The 23,622-nt window shown below is 40.5% G+C and overlaps 1 protein-coding gene across 1 annotated transcript in view; it reads left to right on the top strand.

Annotated features, from left to right (window-relative positions):
* LOC136886095 (uncharacterized) overlaps positions 1-23,622 on the top strand; it is a 249,658-nt gene that overhangs the window by 101,686 nt on the left and 124,350 nt on the right. The window lies entirely within an intron of this gene.

Raw genomic sequence — 23,622 nt, 5'->3', positions numbered from 1 at the left:
ACACCGTGGGTCTGCGTTGCCTGTGATTACTACTACCATTATACGAGCGACACCGTGCGATTGCGTTGCCTCTGAGTGGCGCCATTATGTGAGAAACACCATAGGTCTGGGTTACCTGTGGAACGTACAATACTTGTTGAATAGTACCATAATGTGTGGAGCACCTTGAGTCTACGCTACTTTTGATTAGTACCCTAACTTGAGAAATAACATGGTTGTACTTTACTGCGATAAGAACCATTATGAGGGGCCACTGATATGGATTTTGGACCCCTTTAGACTACAAGCACCATCGATTCAGGATTGTGCTTTAGAAGCAGTCCGGTGGTCAGTAATGCTATTGTTTTAAATTCGTAATTATTGTTCATCGTCGTATTTTTGAATTCTAGTCAGTGGATCGAGTTTAGAATTATGTTTAACTTTCAGTATTGTGAGTTGGATCCGCTGATAATTTTAAATCAAATTCATCCTTTCATTCTTCATCATCACGTTTTGAATTCTGGTCAGTGGATGAATTTTGGACCTTTAAATTGTCATTGTATTTCGTACCATTAGGGGCCGATGACCAAGATATGAGGTTCCTTTACACAACAAGCATCATCAAAACTCGTCGTCGACAACTCAAGCTGCTAATCTGAGAACCTCCGGCGGACAGCCCATTTAGTCTCCTCTTACGACAGGTAGGAAATACTGGGGATAACTTCTGCAGGAGGTTGATGCAAACTTAAGGTCTGTTGTGACCACCTTATACTACTCCTACATTGTTTGTAACAAACATAGATACGGTTCGAGTTAACCTGACGGTTAGGGGCGCTCAGCTGTGAGCTTGCATTCAGAAGATAGTGGGTTCGTTCCCCACTGTCGGCAACCCTGAGTACGGTTTTCTTCAGAAGTCAATAAGGCAATGAACTAAGGCATTTCTTCACACGGACGATGGACGTTTCAAACGTTGGATTTAAGAAATGTCAACAAATTGCATCAAAATTCCAGCAAATAAGCATACTTCCTCTCCCATCGTTGCCATAAGACCTATCTGTAAAAAAAAGTCTTATTTATATGGGACCGGAAAATACTTAATCTCTAAGTTATCAGGCTGTATCAGGCTTTGTATCTGCAGGAGTTCACTTCCTGGAATTATTTATTTTTCACAGTTTGCTTTACGTGGCACCGACACAGATAAGTGGTGGTGGTGGTGATTATTGTTTTAAGAGGAAGTAAAACTAGGTAATCATCCTCTATATAACACTGAAATGAAATGGCGTATGGCTTTTAGTGCCGGGAGTGTCCGAGGACACGTTCGGCTCGCCAGGTGCAGGTCTTTCGATTTGACACCCGTAGGTGATCTGCGCGTCGTGACGAGGATGAAATGATGATGAAGACGACGAATACACACAGTGCCAGTGAAATTAACCAATGATGGTTAAAATTCCCGACCCTGCCGGGAATCGAACCCGGGACCCCTGTGATCAAAGGCCAGCACGCTAACCATTTAGCCATGGAGCCGGACCTATATAACACTAATCAGAGGGAGAAAATGGAAGGGATCCGACACTTCGAAAAACGAAGGTATCGGCTGAAGAAAGACAAGGGCAACGAAGGGCGTGAAGATGAAAGACTCTCTAGGCCTCGGAAACCTAATACCGTCGGGGTCGGGAAAGAACAAGATTTGGCCAAGGGAGGTCGGATAGGATAGATGAAAGTGAAGAGCCTGGCACAAATAAGTGGAAGTAATACCAGGACTCGTCTCAGGTACCCGTGGTCGCCAACCGACGCTACAAAATTGAGAGCCCCTGGAGTCCATTAGTCGCCTCTTACGACAGGCGGGGGATAGCATGTGTGTTATTCTACCGCCCCCACCCACAGGGGTGTCATAGATAGGTCTAATGGTGACGATGGGATAGGAAAGGGCTAGGAGTGGGAAGGAAGTGACCTTAATTAAGGTACAACCCCAGAATGTGCCTGATATGAAAATGGGAAACCACTGATAACCATTTTCAGGGTTGCCGACTGTCGGGTTCGAACCCACTATCTCGCACATACAAACTCATAGTAGTGCGACAATAACCTTACCGCCAACTCGCTTAATGTGTCAGGAATGTTGAAACTTGTTGAGAAGTCGACAAGGGAACGACCGAAGGTATTTCTTCAGAGGATGGGAACTTCAAACATTGGAGAATAGGAATGTCAACAAATTGTATCATAATTCCAGCAAATAACTACTAAGTTGATAGTTGAACGTCAGGTAACTCAGAAACTAAGCATTCCTGAGCCACTCTTGACATAACGAATTTTTTAAAAATCTAGATGTATTGAACCCATTCCGGAAATTGTTCACTATATTTTTGTTACACCCTGTGTATCATGCTTTTCGCACCTCTCCACGATGCTTGACGTTAGGACATCAGTAACGTTGTAATTTTGTCGTGATTTTGATGTGTGAAGCGCTCTCAGGAGGCATCAAGACTCGTCCTTGCTAGCAATAACAACAATATTCTATCGCGATTATGACATCATTTCCTAAACTGCTTGTCTGAGCGTAGCAAAAGTAATTAACTACTATGTATTTTTCTACTCATTACCTGATGTGACCTCAAACAAGTAGAGGATAATGACACCACGGATTTATTAAAACCTGCTTCTAATTCATTATTTACGCACTGTCTGTAGTTTTCGTCATAGTCCTTACGCAAGCGGCAAGTGCCGTTGCTATGCAACAGCTTTGGCATAATAACCTGATTTAACACTAGATCTCTTTTCTCTGAAATTATTGTTCAAACGGTATTAACAGTTACCAGTTTTGCTGCCTAATATCATAGAACAAGGTATACCGAGTGTAAGTAGAATGCCATCCAGTAATCACTAGGATTATATTTGAGCTATAGAGCTCGATTTGTTGAGTGGATCCAAGCAAATGGACTAGATACCGAGGCCTTAGCGGTCAGAGTGAAAAAAACTAAAGGTAGCTTCTCAAATCACCCGGAAAATATATAACAAAAGGTTAAGCCGGTATCTCTCTATAGGTCGGAAAAAATAACCAAACAATCGCTACTGATCTGCATTTAGGGCAGTCGCCCAGGCGGCAGATTCCCTATCTGTTGTTTTCCTAGCCTTTTCTTAAATGATTGCAAAGAAATTGAAAATTTATTGAACGTCTCCCTTGGTAAGTTATTCCAATCCCTAACTTCCCTTGCTATAAACGAATATTTGCCCCAGTTTGTCCTCTTGAATTCCAACATTATCTTCATATTGTGATCTTTCCTGCTTTTAAAGGCACCACTCAAATTTATTCATCTACTGATGTCATCACACGACATCTCTCCACTGACAACTCGAAACATACCACTTAGTCGGGCAGCTCGTCCCCTTTCTCCCAATTCTTCCCAGCTCAAATTTTGCAACGTTTTTGTAACGCTACTCTTTTGTCCGAAATCACCCAGAATAAATCGAACTGCTTTTCTTTGGATTTTTTCTAGTTCTTGAATCAGGTAATCCTGATGAGGGTCCCATACACTGGAACCATACTCTAGTTGGGGTCTTACCAGAGACGTATGTGCTCTCTCTTTTACATCCTTACTACAACACCTAAAAACCCTTATACTCATGTGACCGAACTCGATAGTTGCAGTTGCTTAAGTGCGACCAGTATCCAGTAATCGGGAGATAGTGGGTTCGAACCCCAGCCCTGAAGATGATTTTCTGTGGTTTCCCATTTTCACACCAGGCAAATTCCAGGGCTGTACCTTAATTAAGGCCACAGCCGCTTCCTTCCAATTCCTAGGCCTTTCCTATCCCATTGTCGCCATAAGACCTATCTGTGTCGGTGCGCCGTAAAGCAAATAGCATAATCATGTGCAGAGATCTGTACCTTTATTTACAATCCTGTGTATGTGATTACCCCAATGAATATCTTTCCTTATAAATTAAAACCGAGATGCTTACAATGATCCCGAAAAGGAACTTTCACCCCCATCAACGCAGTAATTAGAACTAATAGGAATTTTCCTATTCGTGAAACCCACAACCTGACTTAACACCGCTTATCATCATACCATTGCCTACTGTCCATGTCACAACATTATCGAAGTCCTTTTGCAGCTGCTCAGAATCGTGTAATGCATTTATTACTCTATACAGAATAACATCATCCGCACAAAGGCTTGTCGCTGATTCCACTTCTTTACTCATATCAAAACATAAAGGTACGATAATACTGCCTTGAGGAATTCCGCTCTTAAGTATTACAGGGTCAGATAAAGCTTCACCTACTCTAATTCTCTGAGATCTATTTTCTAGAAATATAGCCATCCATTCAGTCACTCTTTTTTCTAGTCCAATTGCACTCATTTTTGCCAGTAGTCTCCCATGACCCACCCTACCAAATGCCATGGACAGGTCAATCGCTATATAGTCCATTAGTCCTACTGAATCCCTTATCCTCTCTGAGAAATATGCGCTCGCTAAGTTACAGGATAGATTCTGCGCAAAAGCCTTGGCCCAAACTACTAAAACGGTATGTACATTAGAAAATGCAGACAAGAAATCTAGTCGTAAGATGGATAATATCACGGACACAATGAGCAAACGCAGGGCTCGCTTCTACGATCACCTACGACGGATGGACGACTCACGATGGACTAAACGCATTTTAAATAATTTTGACTCAAAAATAATGCCCTGGTATGTTCAACATCAAGAAATACCTCGAAGAAATTGGCCTACGATCAGATGACGCGCACAAATGAGACATTTCCATAACAAACAACGTGACTTTTGGGACGTCCCGGAATGTGAAGTGGACTACTGGTGCAAAGTGGTCGGACGAACGTCGTTCTCGACAGAGCGAGCTAATGAAAACCTCTAAGGGGTGTTTTCTTTTCTTTTTCTTATCTAAGACATTGATGACTAGCCATCGCGTGAAATTTCTACCTTGTATTTCAAACAGTTTCAAAAATGAGATTACTTTTATCACCACCCCACCCCAGTCATACCCCCGTAAGGGTGAATTGTTTTAAGACCACCTCTTACTTAAAATCCAAGGCATAGAGGAGCAACCATCGTGTGAAATTTGAAGCTCCTGTGTCAAATGATCTCATCATCATCATCATCATCATCTGTTTACCCTCCAGGTTCGGTTTTTCCCTCGGACTTAGCGAGGGATCCCACCTCTACCGCCTCAAGGGCAGTGTCCTGGAGCTTCAGACTCTTGGTCGGGGGATACAACTGGGGAGTATGACCAGTACCTCGCCCAGGCGGCCTCACCTGCTATGCTGAACAGGGGCCTTGTGGAGGGATGGGAAGATTGGAAGGGATAGGCAAGGAAGAGGGAAGGAAGCGGCCGTGGCCTTATGTTAGGTACCATCCCGGCATTCGCCTGGAGGAGAAGTGGGAAACCACGGAAAACCACTTCCAGGATGGCTGAGGTGGGAATCGAACCCACCTCTACTCAGTTGACCTCCCGAGGCTGAGTGGACCCCGTTCCAGCCCTCGTACCACTTTTCAAATTTCGTGGCAGAGCCGGGAATCGAACCCGGACCTCCGGGGGTGGCAGCTAATCACGCTAACCACTACACCACAGAGGCGGCCAAGTGATCTCAAAGAAATAAATATTTATGTCGTCAGGCCACACTCTCGAGTCAAAATCCCATAGGGGTGAATTGTGTCACGACTGCTTCTCATTCAAAATGTAAGACAAATAGGGGTTTCAGAAAAGTTAATACTTTTATCGAAACAGACCTGTAGCTCAGATCCTTTCAAACAGAACAAAGATGGCCTAGGCCACCATAGCTCAATTGGTAGAGCAACCGATGCGAAATCGGGAGGTTGTGGGTTCGGATCCCACTGGTGTCCGGCTGGCCATTTTTGTTCTGTACTTAACATCTCTTCAACACGTACTACATGTACGTAACACGACCTAATACGTTGAAATTCTGTTTCGATTACAATGCGGTCGTGAAAATTCACTATTCATTGACATGCCCCACAACGGGCGACTTAAACGCACTCTACAGTGTGCTAGCAGCAGTGCCAGACCTGTAGCTCAGATCCTTTCAAACAGAACAAAGATGGACTAGGCCACCATAGCTCAATTGGTAGAGGAACCGACGCGAAATCGGGAGGTTGTGGGTTAGGATCCCACTGGTGTCCGGCTGGCCATTTTTGTTCTGTACTTAACATCTCTTCAACCCGTACTACATGTACGTAACACGACCTAATACGTTGAAAGTCTGTTTCGATTACAATGCGGTCGTGAAAATTCAATATTCATTAATACTTTTATTTTCGGGTATTAACCCCTATTTTAAGCTTGAGGGCTTAAATGGTTTCTAAACCTGTCTTACGAAGAATACACCTACGGTGTAGGAGGCGACTAAAAGGAACAACCAAGGGATGATTGTATTAGAACCATGAAACTACTTGTGATTAGTACCATCACGCGGGGAACACCATGGGTCGCCTTTACTTGTGAGTAGTATCACTGTGTTAGGTATACTATAGGTACCCCTGCACGGATATACAAAATATTATCCCCATCCGCTCCGCATCCGCGGATATTGTAAATATTTAACTACAGTATATTACACCCAAGGTATTGAAACGGATAGATCTGTTAACATACAACAACAGACCTTACACATGGCACCACAACCCCTACAGTCACGGGTTTATGAGGAATTTTCTCTTGCGACAACTACCGACGTATTGACCTTTGTTCCCTCCTTCCTTTAACTGAGGGCAAGAGCCAGAGGTGAGATTTACGGCTTTATGTTCTCAAGGCTCTTTATAGGTCACCATTCTCCCATACAACTGTCATGCGTCACCTAACCACAAGTAAAAATATATCTGAGTAAAAATCAATAAACTTCATTATTTAGAAATTATCCGCAAAATTATCCGCATTGCCATACAGTTTTCATCCGCCAAAACACTAGTTTATTGGATATCCGCATCTGTGCAGGGCTCTAAATATAGGTTTGTGAGTAGTACCATAATGTGTGGAACACCACGAGTCTACGCTACTTTTGATTAGTACCGCAACATGAAAAATACTATGATTCTACTTTACTAGCTATAAGTATCATTATGAGGGGCCGTTAACCTGGATTTTGGGCCCCTTTAGACAAGCATCGTCGATTCAGGATTATGCTTTGGGAGCAGCCCCTTGGTCAGTAATACTATTCTTTTACGATAGTTCTGGGAAGGTGAGGCATTGCGGGTCACATTGTTTTAAATTCTGGTCAGCGGATGATTTTGGACTTTTAAATTGTCATTACATTTCGTACCATTGGGGGCCGATGACCTAGATGTTAGGTCCCTTTAAACAACAAGCATCATCATCATCAAACGTGTCTTAGTGCACATTTAGTACATGGAGGTGTGATCATGTGAATGAAATTTCGACTCTGGTGAACAGTTTCAGAGGAATGAATATTTTGGTTTTCAGCGTTTTACCTCTGTTTTATCCCCTTGGGGATGGGATTTTTTGAAATCCTTCCTTAATGAACTACTACTCTGTATAATATAAATGTATTCACAAGATTTCATTTCTTTATGTCCATTTGTTTTGCTAGGGCGTTAATTGACAATCAGTCAGGACTTTGCCTTTTATATTACCACACCTGTCACAGCTTGGCAATAATGCGCGGAACTCGTAATGATATATATTAATTAATCATGGTGCGTGTGGTAAATTTATGAAGTAGTTTAATTAATTAATGAATTAATCTCTTTCAAACGATAACTCACTCGGCCGTTTTTCCTAGGTTTCGATTTTAACCTCCACCCCTCAGACCCACTGTCACGCTAACCCCCCCCCCCCCCTAACGTTTCTGCGTTCTCATCAAGTTCCATATAAATGTTTTAATGCACAAATTAAACCCCTGGGGGTCGATTTACAAAAATAAAAACAAAACTCCTAGGAAATCTTTAATCGGAAAAAGTAAAATGCTTTCCAAATTTCAAGTCTTTAGGTTTAATGCTTGCGGAGTGTTCCTGATTAATGTATCAGTGAATTGATTTCCTTTTCTGCCAGACCCCTTAAACGCCTTTGGGAGTCGGTGAAAACTTATATTTAACAATATAAACATAGCCTTTGGCACCCAGGGATATTGTACCTTTCTATTAGTGAAAGAATTTTTGGAATAGGTCCAGTTGTTTCTGAGATTACGCTACAGATATACACAACCTCAAAAAATTTGCACTCTGTCATATTATTAGTATAGATATGACGCGAAGAGTGGTTGCAATGATTGCAATGGTGTCGGGGAAATTAATGATTCGAATCCCAGATAGACTTCCAGCCCAGAAATATATCGCATCTAATATGAATTAATTGGTAGGAATTCGCTGGCATGCGATGAGTTGCTGTTTGTGGTTATGTCAGTAAAGAAAGAAATCTATTGTTATATTGTTGGGAGCCACAGCGTAACGAACAAAGAAGAATTGCCAGGCTGTCGGTTCTTATTCCATCTGTGCGGCTTTGGTTTAGCCTCGGCCTCCTTGTACATTATATAACATCCTGGCCTATGCGATACTCTTTGGAAAGTGGTACACCGCCGAAGGAATGCAGTGGACTTCTCTTTTTTTTCTTCTTTGTACACTTGTGTAGTGAATTCCTTTCTATACTTGGGGAGAGCCTTGTGGTTAGCCGTGATTATAGGCTCGGTTTTATCAGGCGCATATAGAAGGCTGTGGTCGCGGCAGAAGGAGAACATGGAAGTCTACTTTAAAACCGATGATAAACTGCTCACCCTATCTCTGGTGTTATCTTTTCAACTTCCGGGTCTTAATAGCACGGGATTCCTCTGCTATCGGTGTTCTAGAAACACACCTAGATAACTTTCCTTTAAAATTTCGCTACATTTTCACTTTAAAGTGTGTCATTCGAAAGTAAAGGACAGTTCCGTTGCATTTTGTTATTTTGATAACAGCAGGTCCTCGAAAATGTGTGGTGCCAGCTTATTTCTTCTTCTTCGTCCTCTATTCGTTTTGGCCGTCTGATGACCACGTTAATTTGTATCAGCTTCGTTTCTTCAGGTCTTTCTCCTTGTCCAATATTCTTTCATTCTCATAATTTGCAACATTCTCCGCCCTTCTGCCCATGGTGATTTTGTTCTGGTCCTAGTTCTGTCCTGAAAACCTGTGCAAGCCTGAATGTTTGATTTTAAAAAATCACTCTTTTGTATACCTCTGGTTCCTGTATTCCCATTTCTTCTATATCCCTTTGTACCTCTTGAATCGATCGTACTTTGGTTCACAAGAAACTGTATTATTTGCAGTGTTAACCTCCCCTGGTCCATTCCTTTGGACACATACGAAATTTTTCCTATTTTGGTATACAGTTCTTGGTTCGCTCGTCTTCTAAGCTGACCGTCCTCTGTTCTTCACGGTCCCAATGTCTTCCTGAGAATTTTTCGTTCCACCATTTCTAATCTCTCAAGTACTCTAGGTTAAGAGTTTCTGCTGCGTATAACTCTTCAGAGTGAATCACTGTCTGGTAATGTCTCAATTTAGCATTAATCGAAATATTTTTCTTATTGTACACGTTCATGGTTAGTATGCTAAATTAATTTTAGTTTATTCGAGCTCCGATTGCTTCTTTTTCTGTCAGTCGAAAACAGCAGTTTCCTCCTTTCCTACTGTGATCATCTTAGTTTTGCCATTGTTAACCTTCATTCCGAACTCTTTCCCCACTGTTTCAATACCCTATCATTTAAGCGTGTTTGAGTCAACTGTGTGATTCTTAAGAACTACTATTTATATTACATATATTTTTATAACCAGAATCCTGCAGTAGCAGGTTAGAATACAAACCAACTTACCCGGTTGGAAGTGTTGTGATGTAGGAGAGTAACATACGGTCTAAGGGAATATAATAGGCTGGGACCCTGATATGTATGCAAACCTCATAACAGAACTGTTGTCCGGGTAGAGTATACTTGTTATTTGCTTTAGTATGTTTGCATTCTAACCTCTTACAGCCTAAACATCAGAGCTTTATTTATAAGCATTAAACATTATTTACATTTATATTCGACTTTCTTATACTTGCATTTTAATTATTCAAGATCTTGTCATGTTTGCAACATTTTCTTAACAAGACTCTTCTGTCGGAAATCACCCAGAACAAATCGTGCGGTTTTCCTTTGTAAGAGCCTGGATATGAACGTCCAGAAATTCACTGTGTCACGTTTGTTCTGTTTGAATAATAAAAGGGAAGATACTTTGTTTTCTTTCTTATGTAATTAAGCCACGGAAACAATGGTTTTAATTACAGTAACAATAAATGCTACAGAATGATTTACGATTGATGAAGATACACTTCGCGTTGAAAGGGAAACAGAACATCGCGCGCTGAGTGAGTCTGTTACTAGATGTGATAGCTGTAAGCTTACATTTGGGGCATGGCGGGTTCGAGTCTCATTGTCAACTAGTTTCTCATTTTGACATCAGTCAAATGCTAGGGATACTGTATACTAGTCCAAACCCTATCATATCAGTTTTCGTCGGAAACGTAGAGCGGTATTCAACATAGCGAAGGAATATAGCAGTACTCATTCACAACGTTATGAGTAACCTGAGGATATTCCCTAAAATGCGTATTTATTGGCGTAACTGCCTCTGTGGTGTAGTGGTTAGTATGATTAACTGCCACCCCGGAGGCCCGGGTTTGATTCCCGGCTCTGCCACGAAATTTGAATAGTGGTACGAGGGCTGGGACGGGGTCCACTCAGCCTTGGGAGGTCAACTGAGTAGAGGTGGGTTCGATTGCCATCTCAGCCATCCTGGAAGTGGTTTTCCGTGGTTTCCCACTTCTCCTCCAGGCAAATGCCGGGGTGGTACCTAACTTAAGGCCACGGCCGCTTCCTTCCCTCTTCCGTGTCTTTCCCTTCCAATCTTCCCATCCTCCACCAAGGCCCCTGTTGAGCATAGCAGGTGAGGCCGCCTGGGCGAGGTACTGGTCATCCCCCAGTTGTATCCCCGACCCAATATCTCACGCTCCAGGACGCTGCCCTTGAGGCGGTAGAGGTAGGATCCCTCGCTGAATCCGAGGGAAAAACCAACCTTGGAGGGTAAGTAGATTGAGAAAGAAAGAAACAAAGAAAGAAAGAAAGAAAGGAAGAAAGAAAGACCTGCTAAACATGCAGAGTAAAGTTACAAATCTATTTTTGGTCGAATTATGACGAAGAAAACATTAATTTGTCAATAAATTTGTTTATAATGAGTTGTCGTCAATAATTTGTCAATAATAATTTGACAGTGATTAGTTGTTATTAATAATTTGTCAATAAATAATTTGTTATTAGTATTTTTTCTATAATAATTTGTCAATAATAATATGTGTATAATTATTTGTCAATAATTACTTGTTAATAATAATTTGTGGGTAATAATTTGTTATTACTAATTTGTCTATAATTAGTTGTCATTAATAATTTATCAATAATTGGTTGTCATTAATTTTTGTCAATAACAATTTGGCAGCAATTAGTTGTTGTTTATAATTTGTGGATCAGTGGTAGAGTGTCGACCTCCGGGTCCCAAGATAGCGGGTTCAAACCCGCCAGAGGTATTTGGATTTTTGAAGGGCAGAAAAATGTCCATTCGACACTCCATATCGTACGATGTCAGCTTGTAAAAGATCTCTGGAGACACATTTGTTTACCCGACAAAATTCATTAAATCTCAGCCACAGACGCCCAAGAGAGTTTCGGTTTACTCGGTCTGCCATCTAGTGGGCTTAGAGTAAAACGGAACGTCGAAATTGACGAGCAGACAGCCAGATGGCATCAAATTGAAATGTCGGCACACGGTAGCTGAGGCCATGCGAGTATTATTATTATTATTATTGTCAAAAATTAGTTGTCATTAATAATTCGTCAATAATAGTTTGTTATTAACAATTTTTCAGTAATAATTTGTCTGTAATAATTTTCATTAATAATTTGCAATTAATAATTCCTATTTTGACCCTTAGGCTTATTTTCAGATTAATGTCTCTTTAAGTGCCCGAAACATAATTATTTGTTTACGTTTTCAAAAATGTTGAATAATAAATAATAATCTTATGGGTTTTACGTCCCTCTAACGGCTTGTACGGTTTCCGTTGACGTGCCGGAATTTCGTCCCACATGAGTTCTTTAATGTACTGACACGATGATAAGGTATTTGAGCACCTTCACATACCACAGGACTGAGCTACTCAACTCGGAACAAAGGTTTTAGATCATTTCTGAGGATGGACACAGGAAACCTCAAAGACGATGTATGTGATGAAGTATTTTTTTCGAGAGTAAAAAGTGAAACAATGTTCTTTCATCCACTACAGGTAGAAATTACGGCTGTCAACGGAAGTTTTAAATTTCTTGGAGTTTCGCTTTACGTCGCACCGACAAAGAGAGATCTTATGACGACGATGGGATAACAGAGGGCTAGGAGTTGGAAGGAAGCGGCCGTGGCCTTAATATTAAGGTGGCGTGAAAATGGTAAACCACGGAAACTCATCTTCAGGGCTGCCGACTGTGGGGTCCGAACGCACTATCTCCCGAATGCAGGCTCACAGATCCACGCCTATAACCACACAACAAGTTCGCTATGTTTATTATTCCTTGTTTATCTATCTTATGTATTATATATGCTTTCTCTGAATACAATAATAAAATAATAAGATTGAACTAGTTGAAAGAAAATACGGTTCATGTTTTATTGTTGGTGTAGTGAAATCGTTGTATTCCCTAACATTTGAGTGAATTAAATTAACACTGGGTAAATAAGAAATGAGTAAATAAATAAATAAATAAATAAATAAATAAATAAATAAATAAATAAATAAATAAATAAATAAATAAATAAATAAATAAAACGATTAAAATAATATCAATAATTAATGAAAACAAGTCTTCTTTATTCTTTATTATTATTTTTCTCTAGATCACAGTAAACAAATACCAAATTGATCCATTGAATGAGAAATAACAGCGTTAAACTTAAGCCACACACACAAACTTCTACTAACTTTAAATAAACAGACATAGTTAATATACATACAAAGAAAGAAAAGAACACCACAGATTATAGGCAAAGACAAAAAGAAAAGAACACCACATAAAAACCTACTGTCCGGCCGAGTCGTCACACCTGGTGAGAAGAAGGCCGCCCGCCCGATGATGACCCGACCGGCCCTGCCCGTGGAGACCTCCTGAAGGCCCCAAGATCTAACCAGATGACAATGTTTTCCCTCTCACCATTTCATTTCTAAACGTACCCCTTGGACATGCCATGAAGTCCGTCGGATATTCCGGATATGTGACTCCCTCTGTTAGCCCCTAGCAAAAAAAAAAAAAAAAAAAAAAAAAAAAGAGCCCCCCCCCCCGACTCCCTCTGATAGGGTCACCCAGTAGTCATCCTCAGTGTTTAATGAAAACAAGTCCTAACCTGTATAAATATTCATCAAACAATTCGCCTATGTTAAAAATTTCGGATCTCTGCGTGCCGTAGAATTATTTATATGAGTGTATAGGTAGAAAACAGAACAGTGGTTCGACGATGGAAGGACGGCAGGCAGCCAAGGTAAGAATCCAGCGATTCTGGGCTGCAAGAAAGATTTCTAAGACATGCACCAGTTATTTAACGTGGTCTTTATTGGCCCTAAACGGAAAATAAGAATGAGTGTATAAAGGGAAAAAAAAGTAAATTTACACAATTTGAAAAAAGTACCCTTTGCCTGCAATTATTGATGTGATCATTCAATGATTTGATTACTCAAAGTTGGCTCAGAATTCCGAAGAGAGTAAAAGAGAAACGAAGCAAATAGGTCCAGTAGGACAGACGGGCGGATTTGCCAAAGCTGTTTCTTTTGAACTCTTTTAATGCGTATATAGATAAGAAAACTCAGAGGTCCAATAATACTGTCAAAGTAGGGGAAATGTAATGCCTTAAACAGTCCGCTGGTTATCCTCTGATATTTAATTCAGAAACAAAAGGAAAAGGCAGCATGGAAGCAGTTTTCTCCAGTGATTAGAAATTACGCTGTAGATGCAGTCAGCTACCAATAATGTGGATGGCCGTGGCCGGACTAAGCCCCCTCTGACCTGTTCCCACAGGCGGTCTTCTGACCTGTAATCTCACACTAGTTAAGATCTCGGAACAGTCAAAGTGTTTAATGTTCTGTGACGTCGTAACTTTACACTATACTTCCTGAAACATTTCCTACCTCCCTGCGGTGTTAAACTTTCCCAGACATTAGAATATATTATTATTAAAAGAGAGAGCGTGACATTTTATTTGATCATTATTATTCTTAAAAATTAAAGTCTTATGATATAACGGATATCATTGTGTGTTGCGTCTTATAGAGACTTTCTGGGTACACATTCTAGTTCTTCCCAGTGATCGTAATGCTCAGTTAGAATTATCTCATCTTGGTTAGCAGAATTAAGGGCTGCAATATATTAATACTAGATATAATCGCTAGATATACCTAGTTTTTGCGCGTAACAGATTCGCGAAACATGGCATATTGCACATATTATAAATACATGTTTTTCAAACCCTACTAGGTTGATACAAAATCATTTGAAGCTCGCAAAATAATGCGAAATTTTGTATTCTATACGAAATTTTTCCTTTTCAACGCTAATCCTAATGTTTTCGACGGAAAGCATTTGTTTCTTTCTCGGGAAGGTTACAATTTTTGTGTAATATTTTACGAAGAACACTAAAATCGTACAGTGCTGTGAATTGAGATTAGCAATAGCGTGTAATTGTATCGCTTCCAGTGTAATAAGTAATAAGCATGTTCAGCGTTGTAGAGAAGCGATGGTAAATGAGACCTTATGTCTCGAGAAGTAGCCTATTTGTAGAAATAAATTGCACTGTTAGGGCTGATAAGCTATTTTGTTTATATGCGAGGGAACTTTGAATATGTGTTTTTAATAAAACAATCCATTTTTTTACCGAAATTTAAGATTTTTATCGAACAAAATGTAGGGCCCGTAATAATCGCCCAACATAAGGCAGTTGAACGTCCCAGTCCTCTATTGAAATAAGCAGGTCTTATGGCTGAATGACATATTGAAATTTGCGTCCGGCTTCGTGGCTAAATGGTTACCGTGCTGACCTTTGGTCACAGGGTTCTCGGGTTCGATTCCCAGGAGGGTCGGGAATTTTAACCATCATTGGTTAATTCGCTGGCACGAGGGCTGTGTGTATGTGTCGTCTTCATCATCATTTCATCCTTATCACGACGCGCAGGTCACCTAAGGGAGTCAAATCAAAAGACCTGCACCTGGCGAACCATTTCATATCATCTCACAATTTGCTTCACGAAATTAGCGATACAAAATGTGCAGGCTGTGATGTGAAGTGTTGATGGATGATAATGTCTGAGAGACATATTAAGGCTCTGTCATCAAAGAGGTCTCACTCATCTCATCCTACTCTACAGAACTGATTATTTCATTCGTGATATTTCCCTAGGCTCTGCGTCAGTTCCCCCTTTCAATGAGCTGAATCCTACACTCGTCCACTCCCCACTCCATATATCTCTCTCTCGAAAACGAATCGTTAGATGTAAATTAATTAATTGTTATCAATTTGAGGTTCAAATTTTGAAAGATTATATTTATGGTCATTTGATTATCGGAAAGGGAAATTTGACAGCTTTTCTTTCTTCTGTTCTATGAGCCAGTTGTCGAGTGCAAAATAGTTTTGTGTTCTAATGTCTTGATTTCCTTGAATCACTCAAGAGCTCACGAAATAGAGCTAATGGAGGTCACAAGCTGTGGGTTTGGTACCAGCACTCCCCATTAGAGAGAAACTTCACTGTGTTGTTCAAATACAAAATCTGGCACGACAGAGAGAGACAGAGAGAGAGAGACACACACACACAAAGGACAGTTCAGAACAATTTGTAAGTCTCCCCTCTGACCTCGTAAGGTGAAAGGAAGGAAGTTCGCCCAGAGGAAAGAGTGAGCAAGAGCTCGTGACTTGGCCTGTCGAACCACGGACCGTAAGAGAAGTCCCGTTGTCACGGAACACGTCATTACTGCTATAACTGATGCGGAGCTAGAGAGGCTTCCTCACTCACCGTAGAGTATTGTGTGCTGCCTAATGTAGGAGACACTTGTAACCAGTCTCACGGCCCATCGGATTACACTGACATTACATTACATGTGTCTACAGCGTCTCGTGCTAGAATTCACCTGCGTGCTACAACTTTCAAGTCAATCCTCACAGTTCTTTGCATCGCACCGACACAGATAGGTCTTATAGCGACGATGGGATAGGAAAGGCCTAGGAGTGGGAAGGAAGCGGCCGTAGCCTTAAATAAGACGCAACCTGGTGTGAAAATGGGAAAGTACGGAAAACCACCTTCAGGTCTGCCGACAGTGGGGTTCGAACCCACTACCTCCCGGATGTAAGCTCACAGCTGCGCGCTCCTAATCGCACGGCCAGCTCGCCGGGTGATGAAAAATGAAACTCATACGTCGCTGTCTTTATTCTTTCATTTTTTTTTTGCAAGAACTTGCCGATGACTTTTGAATTGAACCCCTTGGTGTTTGGAAGAGGAAATGTCCTATCATTTTTAATTATCGTGTTGATGGGGTGAAAGTACCTAGGTGCTAGAAAAGGGCTTTATGTCCCGTGGACTACTTTTACGGTTTATGGAGACACCGACGTGCCAGTAAATCTACCAATACGACGTATTTGGGCACCTTTAACCACCACTCGTCTGAGCGAGGATCGAGTCTGTCAAGTTGCGGTCAGAAGACCAGCGCCTGAACCGTCTGAGCCACTCATCCCGGCGATCACGTTAACGAGATCGTAAGTAATGGTTACAGATCTGTTCTCATGGTTATGAGGGTTTTAGCGGTTGTAGTAAGTATGAAAAGGAGAGACCGTATAAGTGTCAGGCAAGACCGCAACTAGGACCCTCACCAGGACTACTTGATACGAGAACTGGGAAAGAACTAATGAAAGCAGACGATTTGTTCTGAGCCATTTCCGACAACAGAGTAGCGTTACGAAAATATTGCAAAGTTTCGGATGGGAAAACTTGGAAGTAAGGCGTCGACCTGTTCAGAGTTGTCAGTGGGGAGAATTAGGTTGAGTGGTACTTTTAAGGATAGAAATCGTGATAATATGAAGATAAAGTTGAAATTCAAGAGGACACATTGGGGGAAGTATTAATTTATAGGAAGAGGACTTGGAATAATTTATCAAGGGGAACGTTAGATAAATTTCCAAATTCTTTGAATTTATTTAAGGGGATACGGAGCCGCCTATCTTACCAATGTTAAATTTGTTTAATTCATGTTCCTTTTTCTCAGGATCTAATAAAGTTATGAAAATGAAATTTATGTAACATTTTATTCAAACCTTATTTGACATACTGACAGAGCGTTTTTGTAACTGGACTTAAGGGGGCTCAGACACATATTTTTAAACAGTCAATGAATAGAATATTTTTTCCCTAAAAACAGTCAAATCTCAAACAGTTTTATATAAATCAGGAAATCCCTCCGTTAAAATGTTAACCAATATGAGACAAATTAATGATGAAAATTACACAGCTCTGTGATAAATAGTCACCTAGGAAAGGGAACATACATTTGAGAAAATTGGAAACTGAGAAAACTGCAGTTAAAACTTTCCACACATATGATTTTCTCATTGTTTAAATTAAAATTGTGGCAACTTTTAATTGTTAAACTATAATGTATTATACATAATTTTAAAGAGCAGACTTCGTCGCCATAAGACCTATCTGTGTCGGTGCGACGTAAAGCTCCTAGCAAAAAAAAAAGAGCAGACTTCAGGGATTCATGAAATATAAAAATATAAAAAATTATATTTTGACCATTTTTACCGTTCCGTATCCCCTTAAGGAAAGATTTGGTAAACACCTGCATTAAATAAAGATCAATTATTATTGATTGGCAACCATAATCTTCTCAGTGGGTATCATAAAAAAAGGTAGGGGTTCACTAAGAAACGTTTTGATTCCTCCGAGGGAAGAAAATTATATCTGCATTTCTGCAGTTAACATGGGTGTTGTGACTAAATAGCTGGTCACGATGAATTGGAGTACAGCTCCTTCAACATTCCTGAAATCTAATCTTTGATGCAAAACAGAAATCTCCATATTCAGTCTGTGTTTCTCCAGCATCCACTTACGTTTCTGTCTCAGGAAAGCTAGTTGAATAGCCCTCAAATTTCATAGATAATAGTAGTTTAGAACTTTTCAATCGTGGAATTACCATCGTTTCGCCCCTGTGTTGCAGTGCGCTCACCAGTTGGATTGCTACACCCACTGTAACACTGGGGCGAAAGGCTGGTAATTTCACAATCGAAAAAGGCCCAAAAAGCTTATATGTTTTTGACATTTACAATCGATGAAATTAAATTAGGATTTCCTTCTGAAAATTTAATATTTTGAGATATTATTAGTGTTCTTGGTTATACGTCCCACCAACTAATTTGAGCTGTTTTCAAAGTTAATAGAATCTATGTTTTCGTCCTTTAATTAAGAATACTATATGCGAAGCTTAGATTGATTAATTGTACAGAGTTTTTGTTCTCTCCATGTCAAATTGTTGGTTCAGTGTATTTTAAAATCTTGTTGATTTCATCCTCCATTAAATATAGGAATATATCGAAGTGATAATACATGCTATCACTGTCTATAGGATAGGAGAAAAACCATAATTGGTCACAAAAGAGGTGATGATGTGAACTTTCCATGATAAACGTGCCCCACAACTGACGATACCAGTTGCTCTTACAAGGTTAAGAGCCTATATTAGTGTCACATAGATCCCGTCTAGGTGTGGCAGTGTGTGAGCATGACACACTGAGTTACCAACCTAACAAACACTAGGCTTACGTCCCATTAATTAATGTACACTACTTTTAAAGTTTTTGTTCTACAGGAGTTCCCTTACGTGCTCGTAAATCTGCTGTATTTCATCATACTTTGATAATTATTACTTCTGAGAGAAATGTTTGAGCTGTTGGAAATAAAAATGCGGTGTCCCACAAGGATATGTATTATCCCCACTACTATTCAGTATAGTTTTGGGGGAAAAGTTACTCGTGATTGGAAAAAAGGAAACTAAAGTAATACATATTGCCAGACGTCTTAGAAACAGTTTCACCCTGCTTGCTTAGCTTTTGCAGATGACCATGCAGTCCTTTCTAACTCCGGCACCATGGTTAAATAGTTAGCGTGCTGGCCTTTGGTCAAGAGGGTCGCGGCTTCGATTCCTGTCAGGGTCAGATATTTTATCCTCCATTCGTTCATTCCGATGGCTTGGGGCTGGGTATGGGTGCCGTCTTCATCATTAGAATTCATCACAGGGAGGGCAGAAAAATGAAATGGCGTATGTCTATTAAATACGCTGGAACCCTGCGTCACTCGTTTTTGGTTAATTGCTTCCCTTTCGCAAGTCTTAACATTTATTAGTCAAGCTTGATTCCTCCGAAGTTTATAGACATTATTTTGCCCTATTTGATACCAATCACGTTCAGAATCTAATGATAATTTCGTGTGGCTATTTCTAGCCGAGCGCAGCCCTTGTAAGGCAGACCCTCCGATGAGGGTGGGCGGCATCTGCCATGTGTAGGTAACTGCGTGTTATTGTGGTGGAGGATAGTGTTATGTCTGGTGTGTGAGTTGCAGGGATGTTGGGGACAGCACAAACACCCAGCCCTCGAGCCATTGGAATTAACCAATGAAGGTTAAAATCCACGACCCGGCCGGGAATCGAACCCGGGACCCTCTGAACCGAAGGCCAGTGCGCTGACCATTCAGCCAACGAGTCGGACGTTCAGAACCTGAATACCATATTATTCTTATTATTATTATTTTAACTCACATATGAACATGCGGTTTTCACAACCATGATTATTTCTTCCTATTAGAAGTTGTAGCTATTTAAAAATTATTTTACACATTCTGCGTCATCTCTCCACTGACTTTACATTCGTGGACACTGGTGGTCATTTCCCTATCCTAGCTCTTTCCTCTCCCATCATCGCCATAATAACTACCTGTGTCTGAGTGACGTAAAGCAAATTGTAATTTTTTTTGCTAGTGGCTCTACGTCGCACCAACACAGATAGGTCTTATGGCGACGATGGGATAGGAAAGGCGTAGGAGTTGGAAGCAAGCGGCCGTGGCCTTAATTAAGGTACAGCTCCAGCATTTGCCTTGTGTGAAAATGAGAAACCACGGAATACCATCTTCAGGGCTGCCGACAGTGGGATTCGAACCCACTATCTCCCGGATTCAAGCTCACAGCCGCGGGCCTCTAACCGCACGGCCAACTCGCCCGGTGCAAATTGTAAAAAAAATAAAAATAATAAAGCGTCTCATTTTTATATATTTAAATTATTTATAGATTTATATTTATTCCATATCTTAATTGCATTTATTTAATCAATCTATCAATCGCTATTGATTTACATTTATGGCCATCACCCAAGTGGCAAATTCCGTATCAGTTGTGTACCTACTCCTTTCTTAAATTATTTGTTGGAAACAAGTTGGAAATTTATCGAATTTTCCCCCCTAATGAATTATTCCAATCCCTAACTTCTCTTCCTAAAAATGAATATATGCCCCAATTTGTCCTCTTGAAATCCGACTTTATCTTCATATTATGATCTTTCCTCCATATAAAATATCCATTGAAGCCTATTCGTTTACTAACGCCATTCCACACCATCTCACCACTGTCCGGCTCCATGGCTAAATGGTTAGCGTGCTGGCCTTTGACCACAGGGGTCCCGGGTTCGATTCCCGGCAGGCTCTGGAATTTTAACCATAATTGGTTAATTTCGCTGGCACGGGGGCTGGGTATATGTGTCGTCTTCATCATCATTTCATCCTCATCACGACTCGCAGGTCGCCTACGGGAGTCAAATCAAAAGACCTGCATCTGGCGAGCCGAACTTGTCCTCGGACACTCCCGGCAGTAAAAGCCATACACCATTTCATTTCACCATCTCACCACTGTCTTTTCCTACACTGTCGTGTAGCTTTGAAATCAGATTTTAAGCTAGCTTTCAAGCTTTCATCCTGTATATCATCTCGAAAATGTCCGACTCGTTGGCTGAATGGTCAGCGCACTGGCCTTCGGTTCAGAGGGTCCCGGGTTCGATTTCCGGCCGGGTCGGAGATTTTAACCTTCATTGGTTAATTACAATGGCCCGGGGGCTGGGTGTTTGTGCTGTCCCCAACATCCCGGCAACTCACACACCATACATAACACTATCCTCCACCACAATAACACGCAGTTACCTACCCATGGCAGATGCCGCCCACCTTCATCGGAGGGTCTGCCTTACAAGGGCTGCACTCGGCTAGAAAAAGCCACACGAAATTAAATCTCGAAAATTCTGGAAAATTCTGTTTTGGGTAGGGTTCCTCTACTATGCTTCTTCTTCCATTTATTCAGCTGTTTTCCTCCATGATATTTCAACTGGACGGAACTGTGCAATATCTAATGGCTGTGAATGATGAGTTGAGTTGATGGTATCAATCAGTCTAATGTGACCTTTTTTTAAATTTCTTTTCAGGTATGTGTTTGCGCACCAGAGCTACCACTTTATGACCTTACGTAAGTGTTAACTAAATATATAAATATTTATAAATAAATATGTGTTAGGCATTATCAGTATTGTCAGTGACTTTATTCTCAAAAGAATAGCGCCCTTTTTACCATCATTACCGTTCTCTGATCAAAAGCCCCCTGTGAGTGCCAGCTCTAGCAAATGCGACAGATCCGTTAGCACAGCCGTGATTCACTCCCTGTTGTCTAGCGCTGAGCTATGTGGCACGAAGGAGAAAGCCATACCGTCCCAGACACTACTTGCTCTGTCAGTAGTTTTCGCTGCACTCTTGTGTATTTACACACACATCAGCAGATGTACGAGGTCATTGACTGACCGTTTCTGTGGAATGAGGTTAAGGGCATCAGTAGAGGTCAAATGCTCTCGACAATATATATATTTTCTTTTAGTCCAGCCACCTAGATTTCTTCCCTCATGATTGACCTGCGTTTTAGCACCTCTCTCTGATAATAATTCTCCATTGACACAAACCCGTCAAAGAGGAACACTCGTTTAACATGAACAAAATTTTGGTCCGGACAGGGAATGTATTATTTCTTATGTAACCCTGCAGAATTGGCGCCTAGTTTCACAGATCCATGAATATTCTTTAAATATTCTAAATTATAAGCAACAAACAATTTTAATTTTAATAATAGTATAAATGGTAACAGGTAACATTATAAGTTAAACACTTGTGCTACAGTTTACAAATGCACTTAAAATTCTGAGAGTTACTGTAACAATGTGTAATGGTATTATAATATTACATAACAAAAAATACTAATGTTTATAATTGAATATTATTTCTAGAGCCCGGATTTTTATGCATTAATAGGTTAGAATGCAAACGTAATGAAGCGAGTAGCAAGTATAGTCTACCTTCACAACGACCGTGCTACGGGGTTTGCATAAACATCAGGGGTACGGCCCGTCAGAACTCCTAAAATTCATGTCACTCTTGCTACATTATGGATGAGTGGGTGTGCGACACTTCCCACTAACCAAATTAATTTGCAATCTAACCTGTTACTGCATAAACATCCGGGCTTTAATTATTTCATATTAAAGTATATCCTAAAATAGAAAAATATCAGATACAAAACATATCCTTCAAAAATAATCGAACCGGGCAAGTTAGACGTATAGTTTAGGAGTGCGCAGTTGTGAGTTCGCATCCGGGGGATAGTGGGTTCGAACCCCACTGTCTGCAGCCCTCAAGATGGTTTTCCTTGGTTTCCCTACTTTTACACCAGGCAAATGCTGGCTGGGACTTTACCTTAATTAAGGCCACGGCCCCTTCCTTTCCATTCCTAGGCCTTTCCTGTCCCGTCGTCGCCATACGAGCTATCTGTGTCGGTGCGACGTAAAGCAACTAGCAAAAAAAATCGAATTGGTTATTTTTAAGACCCCGTCAGTAAATTTGTGGGAAAATAAGAAAACTGAATAATTAATTACATAGTGAACTTTTATGTGCTTTTATTGATTCTGAAATTTAAATCTTGATTCAGCATGCCACGGAGGTATGTACTTTGATTGTATAAATATTACAATTGTTGTGAGACTAGTTTAAATGTTCATGACTTACGGGGTTTCAGAAACCAATGAAGACTTTTTTTATCATAACATGGCACATTTTCTTACAATAATATGTTGAATTACATTACTCATCTAGAAAATAATTTCCATATCAGTTAGTAAAAACATCGCTTGAAACTTAAGAAAATTGCCTTTTTTTATGAATGTACATACCGTAGAAATGATTTTGAAATGAAAAACCAATCTCTCTGTCATACACAGTTTTCCAGAATTTTTAAATTTTCCCTTCATTCGGTATTTATCCTCCCAATTTTTTTAAATCCTCCATTCTCTGTATATTAACTGGAAGATTCTGTTTGCGTGCTCTTTTTTTTCTGGCATCACGATGGCACTGGGAGTATTGTTACGAAGCGTGGGGTTTTAATTTCTAAGACTATCAACGTAGTGGTGCCTAGAATGCTCGAAATAGTT

Source organism: Anabrus simplex, chromosome X, assembly GCF_040414725.1.
Source record: "Anabrus simplex isolate iqAnaSimp1 chromosome X, ASM4041472v1, whole genome shotgun sequence".
In the NCBI taxonomy this organism is placed as follows: Eukaryota; Metazoa; Arthropoda; class Insecta; order Orthoptera; family Tettigoniidae; genus Anabrus; species Anabrus simplex.
The sequence above is the reverse complement of the archived record's forward strand: the minus strand, read 5'-3'. Positions and strand labels throughout refer to the sequence as shown.